The sequence below is a fragment of the Berghia stephanieae genome, chromosome 7, assembly GCF_034508935.2.
Source record: "Berghia stephanieae isolate SIO BIC M18660-M18661 chromosome 7, UCSD_Bste_1.3, whole genome shotgun sequence".
NCBI classification, from domain to species: Eukaryota; Metazoa; Mollusca; class Gastropoda; order Nudibranchia; family Aeolidiidae; genus Berghia; species Berghia stephanieae.
The window spans coordinates 9,849,743-9,874,655 of record NC_088366.1 but is presented as its reverse complement, the minus strand read 5'-3'; the positions used below and the strand labels follow the sequence as shown (position 1 = coordinate 9,874,655).

Below are 24,913 nucleotides of genomic sequence, written 5' to 3'. Positions count from 1 at the left end.
CTAATACTATCCCTACCTATTCTTTGCTCCACCCCCTCCCTCCTTTTCCCCGTTTGTTATCTACCTGTCTCGCTCGCTCTCTTTGTCTCCCTCGTGTTTCTTTCACACATACAACCACACACATAAACACACACACACACACACAGACACACGCACACACATATTTATATCTTTATTCTATTTAGCTCCCGCCCTCTACAATGCACAAGCTCTCTCTCTCTCTCTCTCTCTCTCTCTCTCTCTCTCTCTCTCTCTCTCTCTCTCTCTCTCTCTCTCTCTCTTTCTTTCTTTCTTCCCCCCCCCCCCCTCCCGTTCGGGGCGGAGGGTCACATAATTAATAATAATAATAATAATAATAATAATAATATTAATAATAATAATATTAATAATAATAATAATAATAATAATAATAATAATAAATAAATTACCGTGTAAAATGTCAAAAATTAACTCCTTTAGTCTAACCGCATACTCTATATAGAATAGAACGAATGACCTTCACATCCGACAGCAGTAGTGACATACCACAACGCGTATGTTTGACCCAGCGACATCTAAGTTTGACCTCTCCGTTGGATGTTAAAAGTGGAAATTCCTGCTTTTAACAACTGTTTGGATTGCAGTTCTTATATCTTTGACTAAATTATGCGCCCGTGATTAAAGACTAAATTGCTGCATACACTGAGTTCAAAATCAATCTAATCTATGACAAAAGTTGTAAACATTCACGTATTACTTTCCACCAGATCAACATATCAAGCTAGCTATTTAGTGGCTGATTGGTTGGCAGAGGGGCTTTATAAACAAGTAATAAAAAATGAGGAGAAAAAAACAGAAAGCAAAACCATTACAAAAGTTTATACAGCTGGCAATAAAAACTGATCCCCTTGCTTGTTGGTCGGATGCTCAACCAAACGTCTAACTTAAGTATACTTATTTTTCATTCATTTCAACTAATTAGTGTGTGTGTGTGTGTGTGTGTGTGTGTGTGTGTGTGTGCGTTTGTGTGTGTGTGTGACTGTCTGTCCAGGCGTTTCTTGTTTAGTTGTTTTTTTTTTTTTGGGGGGGGGGGGGTTGTGTTTTTCTTTTTCATCGTCTTCATATCTCTCATTTTCCACACATCCTTCTATTTTTTGTCCAAACTTTTGGAGAAGGTAGTACTGACACAATTATCTCATCTTAAGAACAACAGTTCAGTCAGCCTACAAACAGCAACACAGTACTGAAACGGCGCTTCTTAAAATCTTTTGTTATATAATGCGGATGCTAACAATATCAATTTATTATGCCTTTAAGATCTTTCAGATGCCTTTGACACAATTGACCATTACATTTTGTTAAGAAGACTAGAAAATAAGTTCGGCGTAAAAAGAATTGCCCTTAAATGGATTACACCAATTTACAGGATCGATGGCAGACTGTCGTGGTGAATGGTATTCAGTCAGAACAAGTTTTACTAAACTTTGGAGTGCGTTCTTGGCCCTGTCCTTTTTCTTTCTGTATAAGCACCCCCTTTTTCGTGTGATATCCAGATTCAATCTGAGTTATCGTTTTAATGGTGGTGATACGCAAATTTATGATTCAGTACCCCTAAGTTATTTACAATTCTTAATACAACGAATTTCGAGCTGTTTTATGAGATTAAATCTTGAATGTACCATAACAAGTTAAAATTAAACGATAGTAAATGATAGTAAAACTGAGATTTTAATGTGTGGAAGGCAAATAATTCACCTATTACTCTCGGAAATAGCACAACAGAATTTTCAAATAAATAAAAAAACCTTAGCGTCATCATTGATAAACATATTTCCATAACAAGCTGCTACGTGAATAACACCATACAATCTATGTACATAGAAATGAATAAAATAAGCAAAATTCGTAATTTAATGTAGCAGAACTTTTAATTAATTCCCTTGTTTTATCTAAATTGTACTATTGTAACTCCATGTGGGCGAAATTAGCTAAAGACAAAATATTTTTTTTGTTCATCTTATTATTATATGCTCATAATTTAGGCACCTTTTAAATTTAGTAAGAATGATGTGGCCTATTTCATTCAGTATAAATGTACCAACAGATTTCGTTCCATTTCATGCTTTTCGTTTCCTATGACAATGAAGATATTGATTTTAAAACAAAAAGGTATGTGTGTTGTACGTGTTGGGGGCGGGGGGGGGGGGGGGGGGGGGGGGGGAACATACCCTATTTTCCAGCTATTCTTAGGTTTAATTCACTATCACTCACTCACCCCAATATCGTTGCACAATGACAAAACCCTGATACACAATTAAAGTCTAATTTACAAGATAGCCAAAATCATCAATAAGCGTAAATTAAAGCTATTATGCTTAATAAAAATAGACTCATCTTGAAAAAGGAGTCAGGGTCTAAAAGATTGAGGAATAGTCTAATGTAGTAATATTATATCAGAGTCACGCCTACAAACTTGACGGAGATAATTAAATTCATTCCCCTCACGCCAGGTCAACCACACTTAGCCTTGCCTCTCACTCATCCGTGATGGCGAGTGCTCGCCCTCGCTGACGTAAAACGTTTGTCGATCGAGTTATTCGTATTTTGCTATATTCTTAACTGAGATACTGTTCTTTTGGTGGATACGGACGAGGCATTTTGCGTTGCGGTTAACCAGGGTGAACAGTATGTGAGACGGTCGTATAAGATACTGTCCTTTTGTTGGTTACAGGTAGAGTTATTTGCTTGGCTTAAACCAAGAAAGAACAGTATCTCAAAATATTACGCAACATATTACGTCAATGAAATCGCCGACTAACAGAAAAACGCAATTTATCATTAGCTATCATTTAATGTTAGAAGACTTCCACTATGTAATAGAATTAAAGAGTTATGAATGAAAAAACTAAATGTGTCGATTGCGGCAAAACTGGTTGGATCTGGGTCAGCCCAGATACTGTCCTTTTGTTGGTTAGGGCAGAGCTAGGAAATGAGGCCAGGACAAAGCCAAGTAATCTCATTCCAAGACAAAGACATAAAGCATGTCGGAAAACAAATATAGGGGAGGGGGGGGGGGGGGGAAGACACAGTAAATGCCTCACTGTCCACTATGGGAGGTCAGGAACCCCAGCCAGAAATAAGAAGAGATGTCATAAAAAAAACAAAAAACAAAAATAAACTCAAAAAAGCTTGGGCTTTTATCTTGCAAGACTGAGCATGGTGTCAAAATATGACATAAAACATAAAGGTGCTTTGGTGGTTTTGAAGAAAATGTTTGACACGGCATTCAGCGGAAAATTTCGGAGATATTCCCAAAATCCCGGGATTCCGCGGAAGAGCATTGTCACTGAACGCTGTTAACGACCAGGAACTCATTTTACACCTGAGTACGGTGAGAGAATGTGAGTAAAGAGCCTTTTCCGAGGACTCGAACTATGCGCCGAGTGAGGCTCCCACTCAGGACCTTCTGACCCGAAAGCGAGTGGCATTCCACTAGACAAACCCCCCAAAAAGCCAAGTCCCATTCGAGGCTCGTCATGGACTGACAGCGATCCCATCTGATTGCCTTATCCCAAACAAAAGAATACAGCACCCATACCAGGTCACGCAGTCACGAGTTAATGCTCATCTCAACCATTTTTTTTTGTTTCATTTTTCCAAGCACCATCCGAATATGGAATTCTTAACCCGAAAATATTTTTTAAAAATGATCTGCCAAATTGAATTTGACAGAGTATTAGATAAAATAAAAATAAAATCCTAGGCACGTCCATTAATTTGTCCTCACCAGACTCTAAGTCGCGATTATCTTCGATGCCCCGGAGTTTCGACCTTAATGACAACACATGCAGTGTTGTCAGGTTGGCGGATTTTCCGCCAAATTTATGGATTTTTATCATTGCGTGGTGGGGGGGATGGTGGTGGGTTGTTTTTTTGGGGCGGATTTTTGATTATTGGTATACCCTCTGTAAAAAAAAAGTAAAAGTATAGCAATAAAGTCTAATTATTTCTTCTCTCCCCCCCCCCCCCCCCCCCCCCCCCCCCCCCCCCCCCCCCCCCCTAAAGTGACTGTTGGCCTAGATATATATTATACAACCTAATTCAGATTAACGAAGGTGAAACAACTAATGTCCGACAGTCTAACTCCGGCTCAAACACAGTCGAAACTCCGAATCTTCATGTCTTTTAAAAGGAGATAGTTGTAAATCGGTGAGTAGCGTTGAGCAACATAATTCTTATTCTGTAAAATTACATTATTGTTGATAATAAGTGTTTTAAATCAAATGGCGAATTTTTTGGCGGATTTTGGGCAAATGTCGCAGGTGAAGTAGGATAATGTTGGCGGATTTTGGCGGATTTCTTACTCATAAAGTTAGCGGAATTTTTGAAAAGGCACCTGACAACACTGAACACAAGACAAGTGAGATACTAAATGTAGTGAGGAAGAGAAAAGAAAACTTTAGACAAACAAATAAAAGGATAATCTATATCACTATAGCTATATAAAAGTATAAAAGCCACTACAAAAGATATCATGTAGAGTTGACAGGTTGTTCCAATGGAGATCGCACGTGAATCAGATAAAATTGAAACACCACTTAATTGGAACAATGTCTGGATAAAACACTGCTGCTCCGATTAGGTAGCTTACACTGTAATAATAATAATAATAATAATAATAATAATAATAATAATAATAATAATAATAATAATAATAATAATAATAATAATAATAATAATAACAATAATAATAATAATAACAACAAAACAACAACAACAACAACAATAATAATAATAATAATAATAATAATAATAATAATAATAATAATAATAATAATAATAATAATAATAATAATAATAATAATAATAATAACAATAATAATAATAATAATAATCATAATAATAATCATAAGAATCATAATAATAATAATAATGATGATGATGATGATGATGATGATGATGATGATGATGATGATAACAATAATAATAATAATAATAATAATAATAATAATAATAATAATAATAATAATAATAATAATAATAATAATAATAATAATAATAATAATAATAATAATAATAATAATGATGATCATGATTGTCACAGTAAAGGTTGTTCACAATTATCTTATTAAATTTTATTTTATTAAGAACTGAATTCATCTCACTCCAGTTATATTTCAGTAGGCTTAGATAAACTTTACCTTCTAATATTAGATCGTCTTTCCTTTTATAGCCTTCCCTCGAATTAATTTCTAATTAGTGAATACTTTTCGTTCTACATTCTGTCACGTAGCCACTTATTATAAAAGCTGATAGGTCTAACACTCTACACTCACTTTCTCTCCACAATCTATGCCGGACGGCCAGTCGCTCTATTCCTTCTATATACTGTAAGATGTTTATCTTTTGGGACTTTGTAGATATTATATCTACACCATTAAGACGCCGGAGCTTTTAACTTTGATTGTATAATCTTCAAGGATCAAACCCAAGCCCGCTGTCAAAGGACTACACAATAACTTCTTACCAATTGCCTGGAAGTGGAATTTTACGAGTCCAATCCTGTTATCAGAGGAATAGATCATCCAAGCCCATCAACTGCCTGGAAACGTAAACTTACGAATCTGACATATTATCATAAGTTACGTAAAATATTCATATCTCTATTTGTAACTGCCACGATCACTGTTTATCTCTTTTAATTAAATTTCATCATTATTTTTATTTCATTGTAAACAAATCGTTAATTGTTTTTCATTTATAGTAACTAGTAAATTCTGGGGCCTCATTCTACATATATCTTTATGCATAGTCGAGTAGCTCTTTACTCACTTTAGACCATGACATTTTGGAGGGGACACATATAAAGAATTGAATTTATTTAGTTACATATATCTATTTCATCTAACTTTAAAGTTTAAATTGTAAAACTCTTAATTGCCCCACTTGATCATATTTTAATTGAACTCCTATTTACAGGATTAATTTTTTTTTTCTTTTTCATTTCTTCATTTAAATGGAATAGCAATTTATCCATTCATTCTTTCATTCAAATTGAATAGCATTTTATTGATTCATTCCTTCATTCATTTATTCATTTATAAATTATTCATTCATTCATTGTTCATTTATTTATTCATTCATTCATTCATCCATTCATTCGTTTATTCACTCATTTATCCAATCATTCATACATTTATTCCTCCCTTCATTCTTTCATTCATACATTATCCATTCATTCATTCATCTATTCACTCAGTTTTTCATTCATTCATTCATTCCTTGTCCACTTTGTTATTACATCACTCATTTCATTTTGTTGTTTGCCTCATTCATGAATTGTTTTCAATATGTTTACATTCCATAACGATTCATTCACCTATCATCCAATCACTCAGTGTTGTGAACACATTTTGTAACTATTGTAAATCTTACGATATTTTATTGTTTTGTATTTCAGACATCACTGTTAAACACTCTTCAATGCCTAATTACAATTGTTGAACAACCATTGAACAAGAGAGAGGTCCCAGCCACGAACTGAGTTGGTAAATATATCCTTCATTATTCTCTTTTACATGAGTTGGGCATCACATAGTAACTATAGACATCGTGATTTGTTTTGCATAGTGATTTGTTTTAAATGCATTTTTGGCATATTACTGTTACCGAAAACCACTTATATATTATGTTCTGAAAAGTGAGTCTTTAAAAACTAAATAATAATAAAAGGAGTCTACTAGCCGTCGTGTTATATTTAGTGATAGATAACTTGGGATTATTTTGGCATCCTATTATTGTTATCACACTCTAGTATATTAGCGTCATTGCGAATAATTGTACACAAACTAACGACGAGTCACACACATTGGTGATGAATTTTTCGTAGTAACATAGTTTAGAGTACACGCGATTGACACATTGTTATTGACACAAGTCATAATAACTCCGCATTGTATTGACACATTGCTTTATAAGATATAACGATAAAAGGCATCAAATTCAACATACATAATAAGTTGAAATAAGAGAGAGAGATTTCTAAAAATAGAACAGTTCATTCCAGTAAGTGTAAATAAATAAAACAGTCAGTAACAGTATCCTGTCAATATAATATATATAAAATATCGTAACTAATTTATTGCAACATGGAAGCATATAAAAGATACTTAAGTCTCGCAAAGGACTTAGAAATACCCAGGAAAGAATATTTTCATGGTGCGAAGAGAAAGTAAAAGAAGAAAAAGAACATGAAGAAAGAATTCGTAGAGAAGAAAATGAAGAAAGAATTCGTAGAGAAGAAAAAGAACATGAAGAAAGAATACGTAGAGAAGAACGAGAAGAAAGAGTCCAAGAAAGGGAACTAAAAAGACAAATAGCTTTAGCAGAAGAAGAAACCAAAAGGACCCAAATGATGCTGGAAATTGAAAAAACAAAAACCGGTCATGAAAGAAAACATAATAATAGTGATGAATTTTTCGTGAAACTTCCACGCATGCCAACATACGATGAACGCTCAGACTGTCTAGAATCCTTCTTACACCGATTCGAAGTTCAGGCTAAAGGTTATCGTTGGCCAGAAAGCAAATGGGCCAAAGCCTTGATTAACTGCTTATCTGGAGAACCGCTAAAAGTTTTCTATACCTTAACAACTGAAGATGCAGATGACTATGGAAAAATTAAAGACGCTCTACTAAAAAGATTTAGATTAACGGAAGATGGTTACCAGGAAAGGTTTCACACTGCAAAACCGGAAAGTGGAGAAGACTTTAATACATTCGTGAACCGAATTACTCAATTTCTAAATCGGTGGCTTGAGTTGGCAAACGTAAAACAAGACGACTTTGCAGGCCTTTACTATCTCACGCTGAAGAATCGAATCTATCAAGCTTGCAACCCAGATTTAGTCGCATTCTTTAAAGAGAGAAAGCCAGAAAACTTGGACAAATTAAAAATCTACGCAGAAAACTTTAACAGCGCACATCCATTGACACCCCTTAGCAGAACATTGAAGGAACCATACTACGCTGCCGCTGCTCAGAGTCCATGTACACCTAAAGTTCAATACTCAAATAGAACGAGCCGATCAATCACTCGGAACACGCAAGTGAAACAAGATGATCATAGTAACAAACCATGGAACAAACAGTTCAATAGAGACCATAGCCGATCCTATCAAAACAAAACAAGAAATAGCACTGACAATAATACTGAGTATAAGAAAACCAACAAACCTATAATTAAATGTCAATATTGTGGAATGAAAGGCCACACAGCAGACAAATGTTACAAAATCGTGGGATATCCAAAAGAAACTGCAAATGCATCACTCCAAACAAGTGTAAACAATCAGACACGAGTAATGTCAGGAGAAAATATAAATGTGTATTGCGTGAAAGGTATGTCACTTTTAACACAAACTCACAAATCAGGATCGCTATTTTTTTGTGAAGGCAAAGCTAATGGAACTGATTGCAAAATATTGAGAGACACAGGATGCAGTACAATAGGAATAAAAGCATCTTTGATCAATGACGAAGACAAAACTGGAAAAACGGTACAATGCATCACATTCAGTGGCACAGTCGAAACCTTTGAAACAGCTAACGTGTACATAGAAACCCCATACTATACAGGAATAGTGGAATGCTGTATACTTCCCAACCCCGTCGCTGATGTTATTGTCGGCAATATAAAAGGTCTTAAAGACAACCCAACAAATGTAAAAGAATGGTCATTAACCCAAGAAACAGCTTGTCTAGCAGAAACAAGAAAGATGACAAAGACAACAGAGAAGCCAATGACTATTTCTCTTGAACCACAACAATTTGACAGGAACACGTTCATTGAAGAACAGAAAAAGGACCCGACTTTAACTTCATATTTCAATATCGCAAACAAAGGGACGAAATCAAAAGTTGAATACATCATTGAAAAAGATATTCTGTTCAGGTTACATAGGAAAAGAAACAAAATAGCTAAACAACTGGTCACGCCGAGTATTTACAGAAACAAAATTCTTGGAATAGCGCACGATTCAATAACTTCTGGACATCTTGGGAGCTCTTCCACATTGAAGAGAATATCCGAGAATTTCACATGGCCTGGAATTACTAAAGACGTCCGAGAATATGTGAAATCTTGTGACACATGCCAAAGAAGAGTCGCAAAAGGCAGAATACCGAGATTGCCATTAGAGACAACCCCAGTTATTGAAAAAGTTTTTCAAAAAGTTGCAATTGACATTATAGGCCCTTTAACAAAATCAGATAGAAACCATACACACATACTAACACTAGTCGATTACGCAACCAGGTGGCCAGAAGCGATAGCATTGAAATCAACTACATCGGATCACATAGCTGAAGCATTGATGACAATTTTTACTAGAATAGGCATACCAAATGAGATACTGTCGGACAATGGACCCCAATTTACATCACATATGATGCATGAAACCATGAAACTCATGGGAATCCAACACTCATTCACAACTCCCTACCACCCCCAAGCAAATGGTCTTTGTGAAAGATTTAATGGCACTCTAAAAAATATGTTAAGAAAAGTGTCAGCAGAAAAACCAGATGATTGGGACAGATACTTACCAGCAATCCTATTTGCATATAGAGAAATACCCCAAGAATCAACAGGCTACTCCCCATTTGAGTTGATGTATGGACGATCACCTCGCGGCCCGATCAATATAGTAGCCGACATTTGTAAAGGGAATGAGGAGGACAATAACGAAATTATGTTTGCTTACGAATATGTAAGAAACCTGAAAGACAGAATAGAGGACACGTGTAAGCTAGCACAGGAATCCGTCACTAAAAAAGCAGAGAAATACAAGGAATACTCTGATCGCAAAAGCAAATCAAGAAAATTTGCGATTGGTGACAAAGTACTAATACTCTTACCCGATGATTCGAGTAAACTTTTAGCTACATGGAAAGGACCATTCAAAATAACAGCAGTAAAATCTAATGTTAATTACGAGATTAAGATTAACAACACAACAAAGACATTCCATGCAAATATGCTAAAAAAGTATTTTGATAGAGACACAGTGTCACAACCTATGTTTACTAATATCGAAGCTTCAAATGCAGGATTAATCATACCGTTGGTCATGGGACACAGACACCCGAGACAGAAAAACAAACAAAAATCGCACAATTGCAACCACCTAAGACAAAAAAAGAAGTACGCAAAGTACTTGGGCTCCTAAATTTTTACAGGAAATACATTTACAACTTCGCGCACATCGCGACACTGCTAACAAATCTGACAAAGAATGGGTCACCGAACAAAATCGTTTGGACAGAAGCGTGTCAGAATAGCTTTAACCAATTAAAGGCATTACTCTGTTCAGAACCAATTCTTAAATTACCCGACATATCAAAAGAATTTGTTGTAAGAACTGACGCATCTGATAAGGGCATCGCAGGTGTACTATTACAGGAACATGAGGGAACTCTAATGCCTTGCTTATATGCAAGCAGAAAATTATTGGACAGAGAATCACGATACTCTGTAATAGAGCGTGAAGGACTGGCCATCGTCTTTGCTTTAAATACATTCAGCAGATATCTACTGCTAAAAGAGTTTGTGGTCGAAACGGACCATAAACCACTCACGTACATAAGAAATAACAAAATGAATAATAGTAGAGTACTAAGGTGGAGTCTATTTTTGCAAAATTACACTTTCAGTATCTCTCACATACCAGGCTGTGAAAATATTCACGCCGACCTACTTTCTCGATTAGTGTAAACACGTGAGAAGGGTATAACTTAACCTCTCATGCATACTGTTAGTTACCTCGAAAATTATGCCAAATCAGGACGCACAATTTCGATAATTTTATTTGTAAACATGATGACCCAACTTAATGTAACATTGAGTATTGTTTGGATATATATACCATACCCATTCATGATTTGGGAAATCTTCTCTTTATCTATTATTGTTATGAATTTTCACTCATTTATGATTAATAATTGAAATGTCAATATTCTATTTACATTTTCATTCATTTCATTCAGTAAATTACCTTCATATCATCGACTTAAATCATGCTTCATTGCCATCACTATTGTTTATCACAATGATTTGTAATCACATTGCCATCATGTCGTTCATCACAATGATTTGTAATCACAATCTTTCATTGTTATTGTCACCCATTCATATACCTACGTTAATATAAACATTTCCATGTCTAGTTAATAAATAATTTAATTGTAGCACAAATCATAACAATGGATTAATGCTAGAGTATCATGATAGTAAATTTACTTCCGTTTGTAAAATCTATCTTTCCCATAATGGTTAAAGAGTATATTTTAAACGTGGGTGGGGGGTGTCACAGTAAAGGTTGTTCACAATTATCTTATTAAATTTTATTTTATTAAGAACTGAATTCATCTCACTCCAGTTATATTTCAGTAGGCTTAGATAAACTTTACCTTCTAATATTAGATCGTCTTTCCTTTTATAGCCTTCCCTCGAATTAATTTCTAATTAGTGAATACTTTTCGTTCTACATTCTGTCACGTAGCCACTTATTATAAAAGCTGATAGGTCTAACACTCTACACTCACTTTCTCTCCACAATCTATGCCGGACGGCCAGTCGCTCTATTCCTTCTATATACTGTAAGATTTTTATCTTTTGGGACTTTGTAGATATTATATCTACACCATTAAGACGCCGGAGCTTTTAACTTTGATTGTATAATCTTCAAGGATCAAACCCAAGCCCGCTGTCAAAGGACTACACAATAACTTCTTACCAATTGCCTGGAAGTGGAATTTTACGAGTCCAATCCTGTTATCAGAGGAATAGATCATCCAAGCCCATCAACTGCCTGGAAACGTAAACTTACGAATCTGACATATTATCATAAGTTACGTAAAATATTCATATCTCTATTTGTAACTGCCACGATCACTGTTTATCTCTTTTAATTAAATTTCATCATTATTTTTATTTCATTGTAAACAAATCGTTAATTGTTTTTCATTTATAGTAACTAGTAAATTCTGGGGCCTCATTCTACATATATCTTTATGCATAGTCGAGTAGCTCTTTACTCACTTGAGACCATGACAATGATAATAATAATAATAATAATAATAATAATAATAATAATAATAATAATAATAATGATGATGATCATGATAATAATAATAATAAAAATAATAATAATAATAATAATAATAATAATAATAATAATAATAATAATAATAATAATAATAATAATAATAATAATAATAATAATAATAATAAAAGTTATCATCATTATCATAAGTTAACTTATAACGCACTTTATAACGAGGTCTCAAAGTATAATGTGTGTGTATGTGTGCGTGTATGTGTGTGTGTGCGTGTGCCCGCGTATGTAAAATAAAAATCAACCAACACAATTTAAAAAAACCGAAAATCAATCAGTTCCCCCCTAAACGAATGTAATGTATCGATCTATCCAAACTTGCCAAGATCAATCAATGAATGGTCACCACCTGGCTGGGGCGCGAATCGATCCCTCCCCCCATAATCAGTTGAAATCGATGGGGCCATAATATTTGATACATTCAACACCACTTGTTGCATCCCGGTCAATGGCCGGCCGCAGCAGGCGGTGGGTGTTAAACAATATTATTATTATAACCGGATCAATAGATAGTATGCGCTTGGCGAAGAAGCTCACAACATTGCCATCCGGAAGTAAAACGGACCAACACACAAAACTGTGTGTATCCATGAGGCACACACACACTCTCTCTCTCACTCTCTCTCTCTCTCTCTCTCTCTCTCTCTCTCTCTCTCTTATATATATATATATATATATATATATATATATATATATATATATATATATATATATATAATAAAAAGGAAAACCATGAAATAATGTGATATGAGGTATTCATTCCACGAGTTATTAAAACCCAATAATGTTAATATAAACGAGAATTTAATTACGCTATAATTTTTTTTTAAAGACAGACAGAGAGAGAGAGAGAGAGAGAGAGAGAGAGAGAGAGAGAACCGTATTTCAATTTCAGTACCAGTAGGCAAGAGTAGCAGCAGCAGCAGCAGCAGCAGCAGCAGTAGTAGTAGTAGTAGTAGTAGTAGTAGTAGTAGTAGTAGTAGCAGTAGCAGTAGTAGTCGTAGTAGTTTTGTTTGTTTGTTTGTTGCTTTAGGTCTCCTCCAACACAATCGAGGTTATATGAGAGACCGCTGAAACAAAAAAACAAGCAATCTAACAAAAAAAGTACAAATGTAAATCAAAATCATAACCTAAAGATATCATAAGCTAAATTATAAATAACCAAGAACAAACAGGCAGAAGATTTACAGAAAAAAAAATCCCCTGTCAAAAATACAATCACAAACCAAAGAAGCAGGATAGGCTAGTAACGAGAAGAAGAAACGACATCACTATCGGATCGTACACCCATGCGAACATCATAGGTATATGATTCAAGGGTGATGCTCCCATCCAACCACCCGCTAGTCGTAGTAGTAGTAGTAGTAGTAGTAGTAGTAGTAGTAGTAGTAGTAGTAGTAGTAGTAGTAGTAGTAGTCGTTGCAATCGTAGTTCTCTTTTATTATTAAACAAAACCTTACAGATAAGTGGATTACTCCCGATTATATGAGGGGGAAAACAGTAAAAGCCGAAAAAACAAAAACAAACAACAACAACAAAAACCTAAACACACAAACCAACCTTTGAAAGAACGCTATAACTCGCACACCGACTAGCACAGAAAAGCACACAACGCGGCGCCGGCCAGAATGATTATGATACAATAATATAGGAGATTGGCGATGAGTGTTGCCAGGTGCCTTTGCAAAAATACCGCCACTTTATGACAGAAATCCGCCTACTTCACCTGCAGTAGTTGCCCAAAATCCGTCATTTGAATTAAAATAGTTATAATCAACAATAGTGTATTTGTCGCAGAATAAAAAGTATGTTACTGAACGGTATACACCTATTTACAACTGTTTCCACGAAGATTCGGAGTTTCGATTATGTATGAGCGGGAATTAGACTATCGGATCGGAGATTGTTTTCACCTTCGGTTAATCTGAATTAGGTTGTGTAATATAGATCTAGGCCAACAGTACACTCACAATAGGTGCACCGAAAAGTCAATTTAGCGGGGGAGGGGGGGGGGGGTGGAGAAGAAATAATTAGACTTGATTGCTATACCTTTCCCTTTTTAAAGGGTATACGAATCATCAAAAATCCGCCACTCGCCAGGTCATTTTCCCCCCGCCACGCGACGATTAAAAATCCTCCAATTTGGCGGAAAATCGCTAACCTGGCAACACTGCCGGCGGTGATCGAAATAATATAATACGTAATACATCCTCTTTGATGCGTGACCTAGGACTTCATATAGATGTCGCTGTGCGTGACACAAGTTCATTTCATGGATCCGGGGATCGAGCTACTCAAGCGTGACGGTTAGCCAAGCCATGCCTCATCGATGGAGAATATGACATTGGGTTCCTAAAATTGAGAGGAGTGAGAGTGGAGTGGCGGTGCCGGAAAAAGATCGTATAGGCTGCGGTAATCAGAAGGTCACCATTGAGGTTCGATCCCCAGCCGAGGTCGACTGATTTTTTGGGATGTTTTTTTTTCTTGCATTTTTCTTTCTTGCTTTGTCTGGCACCTTTCATACACACTTGTTCGGTTATTTTTCTTACACCGGTGTCTGCTCCTTAATTTCTTAATTTGATACTATGTCACTGCAACCTAGTGGTAATGCAGATTATAGATAAGACTCCTTAAGAAACTGTAAAACATTGTCTATCTAACAAAGGTGAAAACTGTATGCAAAGTTGATCACATATATCCTCAGTGTAAAATATCAATACCTTTCACTATAACCGGATGCCTTGGATAAGCATAACGTGAAGATAGAAAGGCGATTGACAGAGTTATATGGAAAGGGCAGGGAACAAGATTTATATATATATAACATATATATATATATATATATATATATATATATATATATATAATATATAGAGAGAGAGAGAGAGAGAGAGAGAGAGAGAGAGAGAGAGAGAGAGAGAGAGGGAGGGGGGGGGGTTGCCTGAAGCCTGGGATCGTGAAAATACTAACGAAGGGTGATAATGAAGAGGCATCGGATGGGAACAACACAGACAATGAACATTTTAGGTAGTAACCTTTCGTCAACACAACAATAAACAAATAAAATGGAATGGAGGACGAGAGACGCATGCGCACAACCAACATGACGTTCTCTCTCTAATAACTTTTCCGCCGGTGACGTCACAGACTATGGGTGACGTCCTATCAAGGAACGCTACTCTTCCGCTAATCTCATTCCCTATTGTCGTCTGTACTCAAGGATGGTTGGTGTTTGAATGAAACGTTAGGGTGGCGTGGATCCAATGGTGTGATAGACGGAATAAGGCCAGTGAGAGACGTGAATTTTCGAGAAAATAATGGACGATAAAAGACATACAAGAAATGTAATAGTAGAGGTGATAGGAGTAGTAGTAGTAGTAGTAGTAGTAGTAGTAGTATTTAGTAGTAGTAGTAGTAGTAGTAGTAGTAGTAGTAGTAGTAGTAGTAGTAGTAGTAGTAGTATAGTAGTAGTAGTGGTAGTGGTGGTAGCGGTAGCAGTTATTGTAATAGTAATCGTAGGAAGTTATTATGAAACAGTATGGGGGAAGGAGTCCCTGGGGAATGTTTGGAATGGGCAAGATGAGGAGTGTATGTGAGATTGTTGAATCTTCGAGAAAAGTGAAGAAAAAAAAAAAAGAACCAAAAACAAACATTTTAGAAATCAAACAAAATAAAATGAAGAAAAAGAAATCAAATTGAGACGGTTGGGTAGCCTTTTTCTAAGCGCTGTATACTTACTCCCCCAGAGGGAAGCACATATGTATTATAATGTTATTTAGCCCCAGGCCACGCTATTTACGCCTGCTCGATCGCGGGTGCAAATTTCACCCGCTTAGTCTCAGACTTTACATAGTACGGCTATATGAAAAGCTGGTAACGCGTTTTAGTCCGAGACAATGGATATATAGTCTTGGATTATCGTAATAGTTTAGGTCTATGAATCAGGCCCCGTTTCATAAACTATTCTGGTTGATAGCTCTGTCTCTCTGTCTCTCTCTCTCTCTCTCTCTCTCTCTCTCTCTCTCTCGTAGTAGTAGTAGTAGTAGTAGTAGTAGTAGTAGTAGTAGTAGTAGTAGTAGTAGTAGTAGTAGTAGTAGTGGTGGTGGTAGTGGTAGCGGTAGCAGTTATTGTAATAGTAATCGTAGGAAGTTATTATGAAACAGTATGGGGGAAGGAGTCCCTGGGGAATGTTTGGAATGGGCAAGATGAGGAGTGTATGTGAGATTGTCGAATCTTCGAGAAAAGTGAAGAAAAAAAAAAAAAAAGAACCAAAAACAAACATTTTAGAAATCAAACAAAATAAAATGAAGAAAAAGAAATCAAATTGAGACGGTTGGGTAGCCTTTTTCTAAGCGCTGTATACTTACTCCCCCCAGAGGGAAGCACATATGTATTATAATGTTGATATTTAGCCCCAGGCCACGCTATTTACGCCTGCTAGATCGCGGGTGCAAATTTCACCCGCTTAGTCCCTCGTTTAGTCTCAGACTTTTCATAGTACGGCTATATGAAAAGCCGGTAACGCGTTTTAGTCCGTGACAATGGATATATAGTCTTGGATTATCGTAATAGTTTAGGTCTATGAATCAGGCCCCGTTTCATAAACTATTCTGGTTGATAGCTCTGTCTCTCTCTCAACCCCCCCCCCCCCCCCCCCCCCCCCCCCCGCGCTCTCTACTTAGAACATTGCTACACCGCGGACTAGTATTATATAAGTGCCACCGTTACTAAAAACATTACACACACACACACACACACACAGACATTCTCAAACAATTTTTACACCCCTAAACTTGTCTCACATTATTTTTCTTTGTCGGGGAAAAAAAACACGATCAAAGCAAACAAGAAGAAGAAATAGATACGATTTCTGTGCTACCACGTACGCAGCTGAAAAATTAACACATTTCTATGACGCTGTGTCATACTTTTCCGGGGAATCCCCAGTTTAAAATAGATTGACCTCTGTAGTCTGAGACTTCGCACACTTAGTCCGAGACTTGATAGTCATAGACAAAGTCTGACTCCATGAATAGCCTACTTTTCGTAGGCTCGGACTGAGAAGTCTCAGACTGTGTTATAGTCCGAGACAATTATAGTCTAGGTCCATGAAAAAGACACCTGGTTTACTTAATTAGAAACACGCTAACTGTGCTATCATGCAGCCATGCTATAGCTACTTAGAAAAAAATAATAAATAATTTTTTATTAAAAAAAAAAATCCGGAACCATTTGCTCCATCCCCTTCCCCATTCGACTAGCAACTGATCCAAGACCATTACTGCCTCGTGTCACTTTTGACATTGGCGCCAGTCTGTCTAGGGATGACATCATAAAAATGGGAAAATCAACAAAATTCATGCAACTCAGCACAAGTCTCAAACTATGACACGAGACACGGTGGTGATTTTTTTTTCCTTCGCAAATCAAGCCCTGAATGATCTGAGATTATTTTTTTTTAATCAGTGGAAAATGTTTGACAGGGCAAAACCAGCGTTGAAAATGTCTGAGAAAATAACGAAAATCCTAGAATCCCATGAATACCCAGAAGATTATCATCACTGATTAGTACGAGATTTTGTCGCCCACTGCCGTAAAACGGTAATATGTCAGAGTGACTTGACTACTCGTAGCGAAAAACAATTTACTAGGCTTAGGGCCATGCTTAGAACAGACTGGCCAACTGACCTCAAAAATTTAAAACGATTTATTAAAATTTTCAAAATAACTATGGTATTTTTCTCATATTTCCCCCAAAAAACGTTATCTTCAACCCGTGTGGAAACCATACAACATTTCAAATTTACTACTCACTAAGTTATGGAGATTCATCAACCTTGTAATGGGGAGGAAAATTCAGCAATTCCAAAGACAAAATCACCAGATTCTCATCTAGTCTCCCACTTTTATCAGTGACGGTAATAGAAGTTTGTCAAAAAGGAGGAAAATGTATCGCTCCATCGGGTAAACTCAAGCCGAAATGCAATAATTACAATATACAATATGATAGTTACGTAACATTTTACAATGTACTTCTTTTGTAAATATGAGGGAGAGAGAGAGAGAAGAGAGAGAGAGAGAGAGAGAGAGGAGAGAGAGAGAGAGAGAAGAGAGAGAGAGAGAGAGAGAGTTGTTTCATGTTTTAAAGGGTTTTACGGAGCTTGCAACACATTTAGGTTATATCAGCGCCATTAAAAAGGAAGAAAATGGGATAGTTAATAATTCTAGAATTACAATTAAAGCACCCAAGAAAAAGTAAGACAGGGGAACTGGGAACAAATAGGGATCAGATGTAGATTCCAAGAGCATACCTTCAATGTACTTAGTTTGAGACACTTATAAGTCTCATCCGGACACAAGCACAAAATCCAACAAAGAGAAATACAATCAAATGCTTACATTATACATTGAAAATAACAATATAATAATACATAACAGAGAGATGATTTACAAGGACTCCAGCCAGGCCGGGACAAAACCAAGTTTTCTCATACCAAGACAAAGACAGAAAGCATGTTGGAAAACAGTTATAAGGGGATAGAAGACACAGTATGTACCCCCCTGCCCACTATGGGAGAGGAGAGAGTGAAGAGAGAGAGAGAGAGAGAGAGGAGAGAGAGAGAGAGAGAGAGAGAGAGAGAGAGAGAGAGAGAGAGAGAAGAGAGAGAGAGAAAAGAGATAATAGATAGATAGGTTTTGTTTTTAAGCTTTTACGGCGCTTGTAACACATTAATGTCATACAGGGCCAGTAAAAAGGAAGAAGATGGGAGAAAAGATTAATAGGAAATCTAAATATATATATATATATATATTATATATATATATATATTATAATATATATATATATATATATATATATATATATATTATATATAGAGAGAGAGAGAGAGAGAGAGAGAGAGAGAGAGAGAGAGAGAGAGAGAGATGAAGATTGAGAGGAAGATGTAGAAGGGACTGCGTACGTCATAAATAATGCAAATGTCACCAAAATTCATGCAAATGAGCACATGTGTCATACTTTGAAACAAGACATGATGGTGATTTTATCATAGTTCTGCCGTGGAACCACCTAAATGCGTTTCAGAGAAAAATGTTTTGAAACTGCACAAACAGTGGAACATTTCAAAGAAAATCCCAAAATCCCTGAATTCCGCGGAAAATCATCCTAACTGTTTTATCATCTCCTCCCTTTTTGGTACAAATTCTCACGTTAAAAATGTGTGCATGTTTCATATTTTGGCCAGCATTCCCACATGGACCTCAAAGCATATTACAAGGCTGGCAATTCAGGATGCAAAACTCTTACTGAGCTTTTATACAAACACATTGACCGATCCCCTGTCTGAACGCTGAACTCCAGAAGAAAGACATATTATGCAGATACTTCTTTCCGTTCAGCAGGTGATTAGAAAATATATTGAGGGTTTAAACACTAAATTCCATAAATAAAAAAACAAAATGGCAACCTTAATTTTAAAATATGAGAAATTATAATTATACTGGTTGTCAAGCCTGTTCGGATAATGACTGGAATCTTGATAGTGACAGACTTGCCAAAAAAATTTGTCATAAAACTGGAGCCCCGAAAAACAGTAATTTGGACAAAAAATAGCAATCAGTCCAAAAATACAGAGAAAGTTGTCTTTCCATGTTCCGAGTTGAATATGCCTGACCACCTGGCAGATTCACAATTTTACAACAAATTAATTAGTTTTCGTTTTTTGTGGGGTCTTTAGAATATTTATTTTCGCTTTTTTAAAAACAAAATTTCGTAATTAATGAAATTTTGTAACTGCACAGATAAAGTAGTAATCACGTATTGGTAGTCTCAACATCATAAAATTACGATAAAATCGTAATGCTTGGCAAATCTGTAGTGATAAAGCCAGCACGTCAGAAAGATCAATTCGACTTGAAGCAAGGTTGGCTTTTATTTATATTATCCATTATCAATGGAACATACTCAACTTTTAACTAACTTATCGAAGTGATACTAGGCTGCTAGGAGCTGTGCACTGTAAAAAGCTATAAATAAAATTGAAATAACAGCTTAAAAAAAGATCAAAATATCAAATACGGAAAGCTTCATGCTCAAAGCCCTTCTTCAGCCAACAACAAAAAAAAACAAACAAACAATAAAGACATAAATACATTACTAAATTCCAGATAGACGACAGAGATAATTGTTAGGGCTTCTCTTGTTGAAAAATCTTGGAAAGTAAACCAAAAAAAAACCCCGTTCGATATGTTTTTCTAATAGGGTTAGTTATAGGTCTTAGTAAAGGTGCTAGGGTGTTTGTTTTTCCTATTGGGGTTAGTTAAAGGTACAAGGTTTTATTTTTTCTGAGGGTTAGTTGAGGAAATATGTAGGTTGTTTCCCTTATCACAAGCTCTCTGAAGGCCTCCCCATATGGGCATCTTGTGATGGTTTATGATCAGAATTTTGCAGACCCCTTCTCAGGGTCTTGCACAAATGGCTGCGGCTATTCAGACTCGAGCCTGAATAGTCTTCATTGGCTATAAGGACTCAAAAACTCAAATACGCATGTGTACAATCAACAAGTTATTCAGATTCGAGGCTGAATAAGCAAGTCTTTCTGGCAGTATAAGCTATATATCTATTTTTTGTTGCCGTAAATTTATAGACAAAAATAAAATTCATGCAAATGAAAATAACAATAATGGTATAGTTACTATCAACAGGTAGTCTAAACCCGTTAATTTGAAAGATAGACAAAATCATTGACAGTTAAAATTGACAAGATAGACAAAATCATTGACCAGTTAAAAATTAAAAAAGAAGAGTTAAAAACCCTTCAAAAGGAACAAAGTAGCTAACTGTGGTCTAAAGTAGAAGATTTTCTAACAACATAACACAATGTCCGAATAAAATCAGAAAAAAAATTATCATAGTATTATTAGAGAGAACAATCCACCTAAAGCTCAAAATAATAGAGGTATCAGCTGAGTCAGTCTGATGTGAGCAAATACTTTTTTTTCTGAACTCTTCTTCTGCTTTAGACCTGTAAATGAGCTCGGTGAAAATTGACTGAGACTGAAACTGAACCTCACTGAAACTCTTCGTATCGTATCAGAAAAATCCAAAGAACCGAGATGAATAGTAAACAGCAAGCTCACATGGCAAAACAATGGCAGAAAATTAATTTACGTGGGAATTAATTAGGCTACTTACAATTGTTTCTTATAATTAGGTACCCACATCAGTGTAGAAATGGTCAATCAGTTTGTTTAAATGTGAGGTAATCGAGATGCGCTTGTAGCAATCATATCATTGAAGGTGTCTTCATAACGCACTTCCGGCTTTCGCATTAAACTTTTTCATACTTTTCGGTTCTATCAAGTAAATGTGGTCAATTTTGGCTTAGAAGAAACAGTGAAACTTATCGCTTGGCGGCTCAGTTAAAACTGGCTACCATTGGGATCACGACAGGTTTGGAAAGTGAAAAGATAATTGATAATTTCACGAAGGCTGTGTGAAAATACACTGGGGTGTGTTCAGGCACGGCAATTCTAAGAAGCGTCGCTTAGCCGTGGCAATATATCCATTGTAAATATAAACGGCCCTTGAGCTATGCGTGGCGCTGTGGAACATTCCTAATTACTTCAGTCATTCGACTACGATTCATGAATTATTTCTTTCTTCCCTTTTAAAAATATTTGAATTTGACGAATTTACTGATTCCGGTTAATTGACTGAGAATTTACAGGTCTACTGCTTCTATCAGTCACCACACCTGCCCACTGCTCGCAGTTCATCCCCTTGTGTTTGTGCAGGTTCAAGACAGTTTGAGTCTGAATGGCCATGGGAGACTATTCAGATTCAGACTCGAGTCCGAATTGCCGCTCCGTGCACAAATACAGACGAATGCTATTGAGAGAATGCAAGACGACAGTTCAAGAGATACACTGGAGTGCAGTCTACTATTACTATACTGGAGTCTCATCTTGACGAATTCATGTTTAGGGAGATACAATAATGCAAAGACGCCATATGAATGCCTGAATAGCATACTCTACTGTTGTGCAGTGGTAGGAGAAGATATATGGTTGGAATTGGAATGGGGGAGGAGGTGAGAAGAAAGAATGCCTTTCACAATGGAAGCGGTGTCAACTGCCAAGGAACTCTTCAGCTGCATGCGGCTGATATCAGTCGAGCCTTGATTTGTGCACAATTCCAATCATTCATTACTTGTCAATCGTTGTGGAACGGACAGAGTCTACACTCTTTGGCGTTTGTATTTAATTTTTATAAGTATTTACATGAATTCCAGGAAAAGTTAAATTCATATCAAAACAAAAAAATTACTGTTGTTTTTTAATTCAGCGGAAAAAAAAAACAGAATGACGAAGTGACAAATCCCTGCCGAGTCCGAGGTTTTAAAAAAATAGTAGTATTTCCTTTGATTTAAAGTAAATTTTAGGCCTACTGCATACAGAAACAATTCACGTAAAACATCTTTACAACAAGATTAATCCTTGGCAGTTAATCGTAAATATCTAGAAGACGAAATGAGGAAATATGAGAGAGAGAGAGAGAAAGAGAGAGAGAGAGAGAGAGAGAGAGAGAGAGAGGGGGGGGGGGGGAAGGAGAAAATTAGTAAATGAAACAGACGGAGATAGAGAAAAAAAAAATGAGTGTACCACTAATATTAACGTATCACTATCACTCCGTGACTGTTAAGTGTTGGCGATTTACTATCTGGCATGGACGGTCCATGGCAAAAAGAAGGAATGACAGACAGAAAGAAAATGAAGGTGAGAAAAGAGAAAATGAAAGAGAGAAAGAAAATCTGAGAAATAAAGAAAATGAGAGTAAATATTTAATGACGTCACCCTGTGGCAGTTAACAGTACAGTAGATAGTTGATGATCGACCAACTGGAACCGGTCCATGGCTAAATCTTAAAGTTAAAAGAAGGAATGAGTGAGAGAGAAAGAAGAAAATGGAAGAAAGAAAGAAAGAAAGAAAAGAGAAAACGAGAGCATTAATATTAATATTAAAAACAATGTGTGTGTGAGAGAGAGAGAGAGAGAGAGAGAGAGAGAGAGAGAGAGAGAGAGAGAGAGAGAGAGAGAGAGAGAGAGAGAGAGAGAGAGAGGATTAAAACACACACAGAGGGAAAAGTGGAACAGAGAGAGAGAGAGAAGAGAAAATAACACACAGACAGGGAGTGTATATGAGAGAGAGAAAGGAGAAAATGAGAGAGAGACAGACAGTGAGAGAGACAGAGAGAGAGAGAGAGAGAGAGGCAGAGAGAAAGAGAGACAGAGAGAGAGGCAGAGAGAAAGAGAGACAGAGAGAGAGAGAGAGAGAGAGAGACACAGAGAGAGAGAGAGAGAGAGAGATAAGAGACGACAGACAATGAAAAAGAAGAGAAAATGACCGAGAGAAGAGAAAATATGAGTACATAATATAATAACATCACTCCGTGACACATAATTAACGTTACTCCGTGGCAGTTAAAAAATGTACACATGCGTAGATGAACTGGCATGGCAAGGTACTTGACGTGGCAATTGACGATTTGACAATTGTCAAGGTCCTTGGCAATTGACGCTACCTTCTTTAATTAAATAATTTAGCAGGGCGGGGGGTTATGTTCTTTTTTTTTCTTTTTTTTTTCTCAGGTCCCTCATTTTCACGTTTTTCTTTCGGAGTGTCTACTCTGTATTATCCGTATTAATTAAGTGAAAATATTATTTCTCTACTCTACTCTTCTTCATCGACATAAAACATATGGCTAAAAAACATCGATAAAATTACTCCGCTCGGCAGGGACCACAATGTTACGAAAGTACCGAAATTCCGTCATATATAGCTAGGGCTAGACGTCTAGTATCTAGTTGAGGTTGTATATGAACGATTGTCGATTACGAAACGCCGGTGCCGGTGTCGGCAACTCCATAGTAACAACAAGCCTCTGGCAGGAATTCATCTAATAAAAGTACATCGGGACCAGAATGTAAAAAAAAAAATCTCTTGATAATAACTAACACCAAAAAATGAACAATAAATGATTACCCTACCTTTGTCAGCCAGTTAGAAGCACACAGAGGAATTTGGGATAAAGAGAATAGAGAAGGTATGCCTAACCCCAGTGCCTCAACCTAAAGCGTGAAATACCAAAGTGAAAATAATGGGAAGTAAAGCAGGGTTGCCAGATTATTTTTAACAAAAAGCCAGGGGAAGACTCAAAAAATGCCAAAACACTCAAAAAATGCCAAAGTCTGTTGACTCACCCATAAGAAAACTACTCACTTTGATAGACAATTTATATCATTCTGGGTGCGGTTTTCTTTTCTTTTTTTTTGAATATACTAAATTTCTGTTGGAGTAATGAAATAATAAGAAAGGTTCATTGAGTAATTACAGAAAGAATGCCAAATGAAATGCAAAGCCAATGATTTTAATGCAAATGTTTCAAAAATGCAATTTTGATCTGCATAATGCAAACTGCAACCTGAAGTAAAGACAGGAAGTAAAGTGAAACGAAAAACCTTTCCAGATTGAGATTTTTAATATAAATGACCACGCCTTCCCACAAGTTGGAATAAAATCTTGTCGATAAAACACACAAGAGATTTTATTGCACTCGAACTTAAAAAGAGACTACCAAATTTGACACAAATGATGGGTTAAAAGAGGTCACAAAGAAAAAGTTAACTAACGATTCATAAGATAATCACTCTTCTCTTAATCACTCTTCTCCTCTCTCCGTCATTGTCGTTTAAGGGAAAC

At 36.2% G+C, this 24,913-nt stretch overlaps 1 protein-coding gene across 2 annotated transcripts in view; it reads right to left on the bottom strand.

Moving 5' to 3' along the window:
• Positions 1-24,913, bottom strand: part of LOC144976667 (GDP-D-glycero-alpha-D-manno-heptose dehydrogenase-like) — a 37,947-nt gene extending 13,034 nt beyond the window's left edge. Inside the window, exon 1 of one of the 2 annotated variants that reach the window (XM_078920996.1) lies at positions 24,202-24,913. The gene's annotated coding sequence lies outside the window, so the exon portion shown is untranslated. Of the gene's footprint in view, positions 1-13,714; positions 13,791-24,201 lie in introns of those variants that run through there. The other variant, XM_078920995.1, reaches the window with a different exon arrangement.